This window comes from Acomys minous, assembly GCF_964271855.1.
Source record: "Acomys minous genome assembly, chromosome: 15".
NCBI classification, from domain to species: Eukaryota; Metazoa; Chordata; class Mammalia; order Rodentia; family Muridae; genus Acomys; species Acomys minous.
Genome location: NC_140497.1, coordinates 83173866 through 83185735, shown reverse-complemented (window position 1 = coordinate 83185735; position 11870 = coordinate 83173866). Strand labels below are relative to the sequence as shown.

Here is an 11870-nt window from a genome sequence, read left to right as displayed (position 1 = left end):
ACGGCTGACAAAAGAAAAGCAATTCTGTATCATGGGATTCAAAAGAGACAGGAACACATCTAGGTTGGCATAACAAGAAGAAAATGTTATTTCTTAGAGAAAATAGATGGGCCTCCAGTAAGGAGATGGGATGGACGCATTTGAGTAAAATGACATGTCCATTCTGAGGACAAGGCCGTTTTAAGTGAAAGGGGAAAGTGTGGCATAACTTTGGCTTTTGGTTTTTGTTTTATTTTGTTTTGTTTTTTTGTGGAGGAGAGTGCCTGAAGGCTCCTTGGGGAAGGGAGTGACTTACTGAGGATGCTTTAAGATAATTTATCTAGCAACAATGTGTAAAGTGGGTCATGGGAGGCAGCTAGAAGCTTCTGGGCTGCAAAAGTTCAGCAGCCAAGTTGTGTCAGTAAACGTGTCTGGTCATAGTTGAAATGGACAAGAGCAGCCTGGAATATTTGGTACAAGGGCTGCTAATCGATGAACCAGCGGATGGACCAGTCAAGGGAGGACAGAAAAGGGCGAAGGGCTTGAAGAGTGCGCAATCCAAGGGACAGTGGTACAGCCAGCAAAGGAAAGGGAGAGAAAACTGGTTTGGGGACAATGGTAATGAGACTGGCTTGCACACAAGTTACAGTGAAGGTGCCCCTTGGAAGATATCCGGTCTGTCGGGTAAGTGGGACAAGGGGCTCAAATTCAAAAGTGAGTCCCGGGCTACAAAACACAGAGTTTTGCTGTTCTCTATATACTGATCACAATTCAGTGCCAGTTGCAGTGGTTACTAAGCCCAATGAGATGATAAAAGTATGTTAACTTAAAATAAACAATTCTGCAAACTCTGGCTCCACGCTTCTTTCTGAATAAAAAAAGGGAAAAAGAAGTGATTATCTAGATGTCAAAGTGTTTAAAAACAAAGGGGGAGGGGGGGACACCTCTCAGGTTATTCAGAGCTCTTGCTCAAATTTTCAGGCTTTCAGATTTGTCAAGTTTTCATTCAATAATTGATGAGAGCAAAATCGAATTTGCAACTTATTCATTCATAATTGATAATAATTCCAACAGATTGTTCTGAGATTTGCCTTTGAAACGTCCACTAAAAAAAAGTTATTCTAAGAAAATAACAATTATTGAAATAGGTAACATGTCTACATAAGTGTAAAGCAGTTAGAAAACACTGTTATCAAAAATTATTGCGGGAGTAGGAAGATGGCTCACTGGGGGCAAAGTGCTTGTTAGGCAGGCGTGAGAACCTGAGCTCCATCCCCAGAAGTCACATAAGAAGCCAGAGTGATGGTCCTTGCCTGTCACCCCAACATTAGGGGAATGGGGGTGGAAGAGAATCTCTAGAGATTGTTGGCTAGTCACTCAAGCCTGAAGTTCAGTGAGACCCTGTTTCAAAAAAAAAAAAGTGGAGAGATAGAAGATAATTGGCGTTCAGCTCTGCCTTCTATGTGCCCACACACGAGCGCCCAACTGTCAATTATGTCTTTTTTCCTTCTCGTTGTACTAAAGGCTGCACCTACTACCCTCTTGTTGGACATGCGCTGCATTCCTATCTAGGTCGGCTTTAACTTAATCTGGCCTCAGCCAGCCTAGAATTTGCTATGGACCTCCTCCCTCTCCCTCAGCCTGCGCTGGAGGAGGTGAGCTCTTACAAGGCCTGTGTCCTGGAGCCTAGCTATCCCTCATTCTTAGCCACTCAACTCAGGGTAGCGTAGTTGTCACTTCTTTAAAAAGAGAGGAATTACACCCTCTATTTCTCTTCCCTAGGTCATGAAATTTCCAGAAGGATTTGCTAAGTCACCTACTTCCCTCCATGCTTTCCTCTCTTGGGCCTTTTTGCCCATCAAAACCTTTTCTAAAGCTGGCAGTGGTGGCCCATGCCTTTAATCCCAGCACTGTTTCAAAAACAAAGAATAGAAACAAAGTCTTCAAAACAAAGCTCTGATAGGGCCGGTTCTCAGACTAAAGGTGCTGGTGAGCCTATGTAAATTCCTGTGCTCTTTGGAGCAAGGCTTTTTTTTTTTTTTTTGACAGTGCTTTTCGAAGTCACATCATAGACTTACACCTCTGAGTAATCTGGAAGTCACAAAGGGGCCCCAGGCGTGCACTTCAATGAACCACTTATTTTAATTCTATAAACAGTGTTAATTTAGGTACAGGGCAGAAGCATGCTTGGGAACCATCCATTTGTGAACTGCATCTGGCAGGGTAATTTGGACAGTTCGCCCTGGTTTTAAGTCACCGCAGGCTGAAATACTTGTCAAACCCAAAAGAAAAGGCCATTTGAAAAATGAAAAGCTGCCCTCGCGCAGGCTCTTTCACGGCGCTCCGGGAGTGGGAACTGCCGCTCTCAGTTTCTTCTCCAGTTACTTTCCCCAGCACAAAGGACCACGCGAACACCGACAGTCTGGGGGCGTTGGCGACTGAATTCCAGCATGCACTCGGAGGCCCCGCGAAGGCTTCTGAGGCTTCTAAAGCCCTGAGCTCCCCATTATCCGCTGGGGTCGAGAAGGACGCGCTCGGCTGAGGCTGACTCCCGATTCTGTCGGACAGCCCCACCGGCGGAGGCGAAGCTTTACCGGAGCCCCCCGGGGAACAGGCAGGAGAGGGTGTGGGGGGACGCCACGACTTGGGCCAGCCGGGGAGAGGCCGGGGGAGGCCCAAGGCGAGGACAAGCTCACTAAGGCCCCGCCCCCTCTACACGGGCCCGCCCCCCGGCCCCGCCCCTTCCCGGGCTGCGCTCCTGCGCGCCCCGCCCGCGGGCGGAAGCGAGAGCGAGGCTGAACGCCTGACGTCAAGGCGACACCGCCAAACCTCGCCCAGAGTCAGGCGTGGAAAGCAGCCTGAGCGGCGGCGGCGACGGCGACGGCGGCGGCAGCGGCAGAGACCGCCGTGGCGCCGGGAGCAGCGACCCGAAGGGAACTCGGGGCGACGGCGACGACGGGGACCCGGTGACAGCGCGAGAGGTTGGCGCGGGGTGCGTGCGTGCGTGGCTGCGAGGCTGGCGGGGGCCGGGCGCCGGCTTGAGGGGAGCGGTGGGGTGCGGCGCGGGCCGGGCGGGGCAGCCGAGGGATCCCCCCCCCCAACGGCGGCGATGGTGGCCCGGACGCGCGGCAGGTGGCTGCGGGGACCCTCCCGCGCCCCTGGCTTCAGCGGACGCGCCCGCCTCCGAGCGGCGGGGGAAGAACGGCGGCCGCGGCGGGGAGCAGCGCGCTTTGCGGAAGGGGTCAAATGTCTGAAATATGGCGGAGGAAGTGAGCGCCCGAGGAACCCCCACCCGCCGCCCGCGGCACCGCAGCCTTCCCCGCCGCGCCCCGCTCCCCGCCTCGGCGCCGGTCGCGGGGTGGGTGGAAGTTAGAGCGGAAACCAGAAAGTTGTCCTTTACGGACACCCCAGCTCCTCCCGGGGCCGGGCGGAGTAGCGTTGATGGGGGGGCGGGGGTGGACCACTCCCCGGCGCCCCGCGGGCTCGAGCCTGACAGGGAAAAAGTTTGCCTGGATCGGGGCTGGCTTGCTTCATTTGTTGCGGGAAGTGGCAGGAGGAAGGCAGCGGAGGGAGCCCCACCTAGTCTGGCAGCCGCCACCGTGCAGAGGAAAAAAAAAAATGTTAAAGGGGCCTTTCCCTTCGTCAGCAAGAGGAAATCTCTTTTTCTCTAGCAGAGAGAAAATCCAGGAAGTTTGTCCTCTTCTCCTTTTTCGCCAGCTCGCTACGTCTGATTCTGAAACTGACTTAACAGCGCCCTGAATTTGGGAACTAGGCCCTCCGGATTTTCCTTGGGGTGGAGCGGGGAATTCCTTTCGGAAGAAATTTCTTCCCTTCAGAGTTTGAGCAGATGGATTTGCTTTCCTTTCGTTTGCCCCCTCCCACCCTCCAATACTTTAGAAAGACATTTTTGCCCTGCGACTGCTGACTCGTGTGAATACAAGCACTTCTTTATTACAGTAAAAGGAAATCACTTTTTTTTTTTAAACTCGAGTGAAAAGTTGACATTACAATGAAGACTGGACTTTTAATATTTTAAAAATCAATTGAATCTTGTAGAATGTTTGCTTTGCTGGCAGTGGGTATTAATATATATCGAGTGCTCCTAACTTGTAAATTCATTTTTTTCCAGTTTTCTTTTGTATAATTAGAACGTTGTCGAGACTTGCCTAAAAAGGAGTTTATCTTAGCAAGAACTTAATTGAATGGAGAAATTCTTTTAATTTAAAGCTCATATCAGTCTTGAAATCTGTGTATTTAGTCATGGTAGAATCATGGGGCTTTTTAAAGGCCGGAAAGGGACTATTTAAATCATCTAGTCCCTCCCTGCCACTTTATGGAGGAGGAAACTGAGTCCTAGAATAGATAAGATAACCAGTTACCTGAATCTGCTGACTTGTAAGGCAGTGGTCTTCCCATAGAAGACAAGCCACAGGAAAAACTGTGACTTTTTATGGTGAATTACATCTTGCAAAGATTATTGGTCCCACTGTGGTCTCTTCTCCAAGATAGAGTACCTTAGTTAGCTAAATGGTGTGGAGTAACCACTTGGGTAGTGTCATCCCAGGTTTTGGTTAGAGGTGGGGAGGAAATAATTTTACTTACAGACACAGAATCCCAAATGACTTTTTTTTTTTTTAGCTTATCCATAGTTTTAATCTTTCTGGTACATTATATTCCCTTGTACTTTCTTGTGAACATTCACAATAGTTTTATGACCTTATCTGGGGAAGCTGCAAAGTAAATTGCTGAAGGACATATCACTGTTGGGATTCTAATGTGCCTGGTATCAGAATAACAGCGGAAGAGCCCAGTGCTAAATTGGCTTAATTTTAGTATGTGGTCCCGGGCACAGAGATGCTGGCCTTGTCTCCCTTCCTTTCAGTGGCTTGTATCACTTCCTGTCTTCTGTTACAGTTGTGTGTTTTTATCTGTTCTGCTAAATTGTAAGGTCCAAGGTCAGGAAATATTTCTTTTGTATGCCTCAAATGACTAGCATGTTGTTGCCACATAGACACTTGGTGAATGAAAGTTAAGTGGAGTTAAATTCACCATGAGAATAATATTTTATTCTTAGTTCCTAGCATTCTACCTGGACACATACTGATGTTTGGGATTTAGAGATCAATGGAAAAGTCAAAGAGACTACCTAAAGAAAACAGTATGATCTTTCAAAAAAGAATTACATATTTTCCTTAGGATCTCTTACTTTACAAGTTGATCATCATTTTTTTCATTGTCCATTTCTAATGGTTCCAGTATTTTCTTTTGATCTATACAGGGTAAGTGACCTCTCCCACCAAAGAGCCTGTAAGGACTACCAGGATGAAGTAAAGAATCTTTTTTTTTTTTTTTTAAGTGGTGCCAGGCATGGTATTTTGCAACTATAATCCCAGCAGTTAAGAGATTGGGGCAGGATGATGGCCATAAGTTCAAGGCCAGCCTGGGTTAATGGAACCCTTTCTATAAATAAATACATTAATAATACGACCTATATGAAGATCTTTGAAAGGCTTAATGCTTATGCAGAGATTGGCAGCATGTAACTGTACATGCTGGTTTAAACATGAGTCTTAAGATTGGCACGGAACACTCATGTTCAGCTTGGCTCTTTCTTTGGGTACTTATTGAATGGAACTAACCAGTGAAACTAGATCTGAAAGAGCTTAGCTGGTTTTATGCCCACCCATCCCTACAGTGTAGTTTGCTTTTGGCTTTTTATTATTGAATGTCAAGGAAATCTTATTGATTTACATGTGTCATTCCCAGAAAATAAAACTTAAGGGATGGGTGTTTAGATTTGAACTGCCATTAGGTTAGTTTAGTGCTTATGAACAAACTAGTCAAAGCCTGCTTCTCCTTAGCAATGATGTCATGTAGTCACTCTTTTTATAGAAAGAGTCCATAAAGACTCATCTTTCTGGCCTCAGATGTGTTTGCCTCCTTGTCTTACATTTCTGGGTTCAGTCCCTTCACTGGAAGAAAGGGGGAAAAAATCTTCAATTTTCTAAGGCATTTAGTTGTGGCTAAATACATACACTTTTATGTGTTTGGTTTGGTTTCTATGTGAAGGGTGTAGGTGCAGTCTTTTTTCTGTTTGTTTTCCTTTTTTCTCGTTTTTATGGATCCTTATTCATAGATGAGGCTGAAGTTTCTATTGTTGTCTTTTTGTTTTGTTTTGTGAGACAGGGTTTCTCTGTGTAGTCTTGGCTGTCGTAGGCTCTGCAGACTTTGTAGACCAGGCTGGCCTCAAACTCTGCCTGCCTCTGCCTCCTGAGTGCTGGGATTAAGGTGTGCGCCACCATGCCTGGCCTGTTGGTCTTTTCAAGCTGAGCTTTTTTTGAACAAGACCAGTGTCTAAAGCGAGGGTTGGTGCATCGTCACGCTACATATAGTTTTTATTCAGCTGTGTGTAAGCAGCGCTGTGCTGCCATCTTACACTGAAAGCGAGTCTTTGCAGTAGTGCTGAAAGGTTCTGATTACAACTTAAGGGCTGAAATCTTGAAATTAATTGCTTAGAAATCTCAAGAATATAGTGGAAGCACTAACCACAGATAGAATGAATGGCTGAAGATGGCTCAGGAGCTAAGAGTGCTTGCTGCTGTTCCACAGGACCTGAGGGGCTTCCCAAGCTCCTATGCCAGTTGCCTCACAACCACCTTTAGCTGCAGGGCGCCCAGCAGTCTCGCTTCTGGCCTTTTCAGGTACCCTCATGCAGGTGCACTCACTCACACACAGATACACTCAGGTACACATAAGTAAGAAAGGAAATAGACGGAATGTATCCATTTATACTAAAAAGTCTGACTTGCTGTATAATCTATTGTTCTTTGTTTGAACCCGTTTGACTAGATTGATCCCTTTAGCAATAGAATTTAGCAATAGGATTTCTGTCTTGTAAAAAGTTAACCAGAAATTTTTGTCACATTAAAATAGCACAATTTTAGAATTCACCAAGAAAAAGAGTTTTACTTATTTCCCACACTTTATAAACACTGCTGTGGGTACTCCTAATGTTCAAGTTGAGGGTAGACAACAGTCATTACGTTTCCAGAGAGCCCTAAAACTTACAAAGAAAGAAATGAAAAATTGGGAGTATGCTACAAGGTTTTAAAACTACACTTAAATTCTATAAAAATATTTGCAACATGGATTACAACATTTCCATGTAGTTTTATTATACAGAGGGATAATACTCTGGAATATCATTGTGTTTAAGAGAGGTTATACTTGAGGTGCTTGAGTAGACACACACTCATTTTTAGCCAAAGAGTACCATTCTCTAACTACAGTCAGAGTCTGAATTTTTACATACTGAGCTGGTTGCTAAGTCTTAGGTGTTAGCTACTGCTTCATATTCTATAGTTATATCAATGAGGCCGTCAGCGGAAGCTAGGTCAGGCCTTGGCAGGGAACTTGCTGGGTGAGGATTGAGTGTGAACTTGCTGTTCAGATAGCCCGTGAGACATTCGAGGAAGAGAGTGGCTGTTAAAAAGCATCGCAGAGCGAAAATACAAAAATCTAAGATTTATTCAGCAACTATATATTTATAATTGTTTTCTAGCTCTGTGTGGTCTATACCTGTAACCCCAGGATTTGCTGCACTGCACGTTCCAGGCCAACCTGGGCTACATGAGACTGTTTCTATATGCATTTCCCTCTTTACTTAAACCATAACTCTTTTGGCAATAAAAGAGGACTTGATTGTCTCATTGGTGAGTTGTCTCCGCCTCCTGTGGCTTTCCTCTTCGAGTTGTGTGATAGGAAAACAGATGAAAGCAGTGTTCTGTCCACTCAGGAGCAGTTTCAAGTGGAGCTTGGGGAGGAAGTAGAAAGTTTTAGCTAAAGTTGAGCTGTAGTTGCCTGTCTTCTGAAGTTTATCCTAACATTACAATGTAATCATGTACATTCATAATCATGATGACGAGTATTTGCAGTGTGGAGGACTCAGACCTACGGCTTTGCCTTTGCAATGCGAAGTGAACTACTGAGCTACATCCCAGGCCTTCAGAATCACTTTGTAGTGTAAATTAGGGGACTTTCTAAGTTCTCATAATGAAACTAGAGGTTTCAGCAAAAAAAGGAATGTTACAAGTGCAGACTGTTTTCATCCAGTTAGTAGTTTTAGTCAGCACATAGCCTGTAGATTCAGTTCCCTTCATCACCTGTGTTTTAAGTTACTATGGCGTGGTGTGCTAATGGGACACAGTACACTAATGTGTCAGTTACACATACGACCTGTGATTCTTTTTAGGTAACACATTAACTTCTCAGTAATACAACTCCAGCTCTCCTGAAGCCTTAAATTCTGTGCTGTACCGAGGAAAAAAGGAACAAGGGCCGGGCGTGGTGGCGCAAGGTTGCAATCCCAGCACTTGGGTGGCAGAGGCACACAGATCTCTGAGTTTGAGGTCAGCCTGGTCTACAAAGTGAGTCCAGGACAGCCAAGGCTGCACAGAGAAACCCTGTCTCAAAAAACAAACAAAAGGGACAAGGACAAACTGTTTTTCCCTATTAGTTCTTAATGCTCTTAGATAATGTTGGGCTTTACCATTTTTGTTACAATATTTGCAGCACAGAAGGTAAGGAGACAACAGGCGTCTCTAATCTCTCCACTGAGTAAGTAGGTCCTGTGTGGAACCATGGCCTTCCCTCTCTGGAGCTTTCTTCTCCCTTGCTTTCCTCTGGCAAGATGACATGGCCATGTTAGGCTTGAGAACTAATACGGTCTCATTTGTGAATATTTTTACAAATAGTCAGACATACTCCTGTAATACCCCCTCTGGAGCATCTGTTCTCCAGCGTTACCTAGGATTCCCCAAAAGCGTGACTCAACAGTGGCTTGTGACTTGTTATTTTGGAGCAGTTGATTTGCTTGTGAAAAAAGGTCTTGCTGTGTCGCCCAAGTTGACTTCAAACCTGCCATCCTCCTGCTTCAGCTTTGACCTGACTGACATAACATGTGCACCCCCACACTCAAGGAGGTTTAAATATGAATCATTTTGTTCATTGATTTTCAAAGTATGACCCAAGGAAGCCTTTAGATCACAGACATTTTTGAGGAATTTGCAAGTAGGGAACTGTTTATAATATTAATATTTTTTAATGCTAAGATATATTTTGCCCTTTTTACCATACTTACATTTGTTCCTATGGGCAAGGCCAGTGGCAAGCACAACTCATGGCCCCTTGGAGTGAGTTGAATTAGAGCTCTGGTACATCCTTCACTGCCCTTACTGTTTAAGAGGGAAAACAGTCCCAGCTAAATACTCTTGGATGTTTTAAAAATGAATGAGGTCACACCAGGCGGTGGTGGTGCACACTTTTAATCCCAGCACTTCGGAGGCGGGTCGCTGTGAGTTTGAGGCCAGCCTGGTCTACAAAGCGAGTCCAGGATAGTCAAGGCTACACAGAGAAACCCTGTCTCAAAAATAAATAAATAAATAAATAATAAAATAAAATAGTTTTTTAAAAAATGAGGTCTCTCCTTCATTTACAGGTCTTTTTAATACAAGTGGTGATTGTCTCCAAGAAAAGGGATCAAATCTCAGCTGAGCCAGCCACTTGTTTTTGGGTTAACTTTTATTTTATGCCTGTGGGTGTTTTACCTGCGTGTTTGTGTGTGCAACACCCTCAGAGGTCAGAAGAGGGTGTGGAATCTTTGTAACTGGACTTGTAGTGGGTGGTTGTGAGCCACCACCTGCATGCTATGAATCAAATTGGGTCCTCTGCAAGAGCAGCAAGCACTTTTAACTACTGAGCCTTCTCTCCTGCGCACCACATGTGTGCAGGGCCCATGGATGCCAGAAGAGGGCAGATTCCCTCGGACTGTGTCAGAACCTGTTGTTAGCTGGGAATGGAACCCTGGGCCTCTGGAAGGGCAGCCAGTGCTCTTGGCCACTGAGATGTTATTCCAACCCCATGACATGTTGTTGAAAACAGCAAGCCTGAGTGTTGTCTTAAGGCAAAAAAATAACAGCGTCTATGGATGATTGTAAATAGCTTTTAAGCAAGAATTGGGAATTTTGGAAAGCTTTTCTGAGCACTAGGCCCTCAACACTTGAGCCTTGGTATTGAGGGGAACGTTTTTTCCTGTGAAACTAAGGAACATTTGAAAAAAGTTCACAGTGAGATAAGCCGTTTCTTGAAGATTTGTGTGAAATGACTAGCACAAAATAGTACCAGGACTCTTGCATGCTGGTGCTTTGTTTTGGGATCCTTACTAATGTATCATTGGGTTAGATGGAGTCCCTTTGCAGTCTTCTCTGGGCAGTCCATCACATCCTTGGTCACATAAATTTAGATAATTACTTCTTTACGTTTAGTTTTGGTTTGGCTTGTCATTTTTCTTTTGCCTCTGGCCTCAAAATCCTGGGCTCTCTGTTATCAGGGTTGTTAACCACCTCCCTCACCCCCCCCACTCCCCACCCCCCACCCCCCCTGAGTAACCATGGTTGCTGACAAGTGTCCACTGTACCAACTTGTATTTGGTTTTCGTCTTGTTTCTTTGGCATAAGAAAATTTGGTATGTCTACATTAAACAGATGTTTTTCAAAGAGGCTTCCAGAATTGTCATATTTTACTTCTCAAAAAAACTTGCTGTTTCTCTTCAGTGTTTACTTAGGAACAATTGTATCCATCTCGTTAAACAGTGAAAAGTTTTAAAAGATTTTTAGAATATCCTAGACTAGGTCTATTAACTAGTTTTAACTAGTTTCAGATTGTGAAAGCAGGTAGAAAGGTGGATGAGTAAATAGTGGGCGCACTGTTAGCCAGTTGACTTACCTTTTAGTTCTGGAGTCAAACCAAGGGTCTGAGGTAAGAGGATTCTAAGACTTCCTGGGTCTCCAGCTCTCGTTTTAGCATGGAAGGAGAGAGAAAGTCCCTGAATTGTAGCCAGCCGCCTACTAACTCGCAAGGCAGGCTACCTGGGAAAGTTACTGATAGAAAAAGACCCTGACATATATACCTCTTGCAATCTATTTTCTCTTTTTTTGTTCGTTCATTTGTTTTTTGTTTGTTTGTTTGTTTGTTTTGTTTTGTTTTTGTTTTCTTTGGGTTTGGTTTGGTTTTTCGAGACAGGGTTTCTCTGTGTAGTCTTGGCTCTCCTGGACTCAATTTGTAGACCAGACTGGCCTCGAACTTGCTGTGATCCACCTGCTTCTGCCTTCCAACTGCTGGGATTAAAGGCATGTGCCACCACTTCCAGCTGCACTCTATTTTTAAAGGAAGAGGTTGGCCTGTTCTACAATACTTCTATAGAAAGTGGTATCTTATTTTTTTTTTCCACATGACTAGCCTTGCCAAAGCAAGACCTGGGGGGAAATGGCTAAAAAGGGCTAGCAAGATGTTTCAGTAGGTTAAAGACACCTTTCACCTAGCCTCAGTAAGATGCTTAGAGCCCATGTGGTGAAAGGGAGAGCTGATACCTACAAACTGTCTCTGACTTTCCCATGCACACCACACACACACACACTTTAAAACTTAGCTGAAGGTGCTCAGCTGTTAGGATCCTCTTGCAAAGGACCTGGGTTCAGTTCATAGCAGCTGTATGTGGCTCCAGCTTTAGGGATCTGATGGTTTGGCCTCTTACCTTGGGCACAAGCACTCACATGCACATACCTGTGTATATACGGACACATAATTAAAACTTTAAAAAATAGGTTAAAAGCCCAGACTTACTCCATTCCTCTAAAGCCGTTAGTAAAAGGCAGAGAGAGATTCCTGTGATCTGAAGAGGCCATTGAACAGCGCTCTTTAAAGGTGTTAACCCTGGAGAACCAGATGGGGGTTGAATGAGAAAAGGAGTAGATGTGCAGTAGCCACTTCGGGGATTAAGTGCTGAAGAACTTCTGCCTTCATGAGCTGATCCCAGCCAGGGAAGGAAGTTAAAG

The 11870-nt window shown here is 44.9% G+C and overlaps 1 protein-coding gene across 2 annotated transcripts in view; it reads left to right on the top strand.

The window, feature by feature from the left end:
• The first annotated feature begins 2779 nt into the window (after positions 1-2779).
• Positions 2780-11870, top strand: part of RAP1B (RAP1B, member of RAS oncogene family) — a 33673-nt gene continuing 24582 nt past the window's right edge. The window contains exon 1 of one of the 2 annotated variants that reach the window (XM_084760413.1): positions 2780-2971. The gene's annotated coding sequence lies outside the window, so the exon portion shown is untranslated. The remainder of the gene's footprint in view (positions 2972-11870) is intronic. The other variant, XM_084760412.1, reaches the window with a different exon arrangement.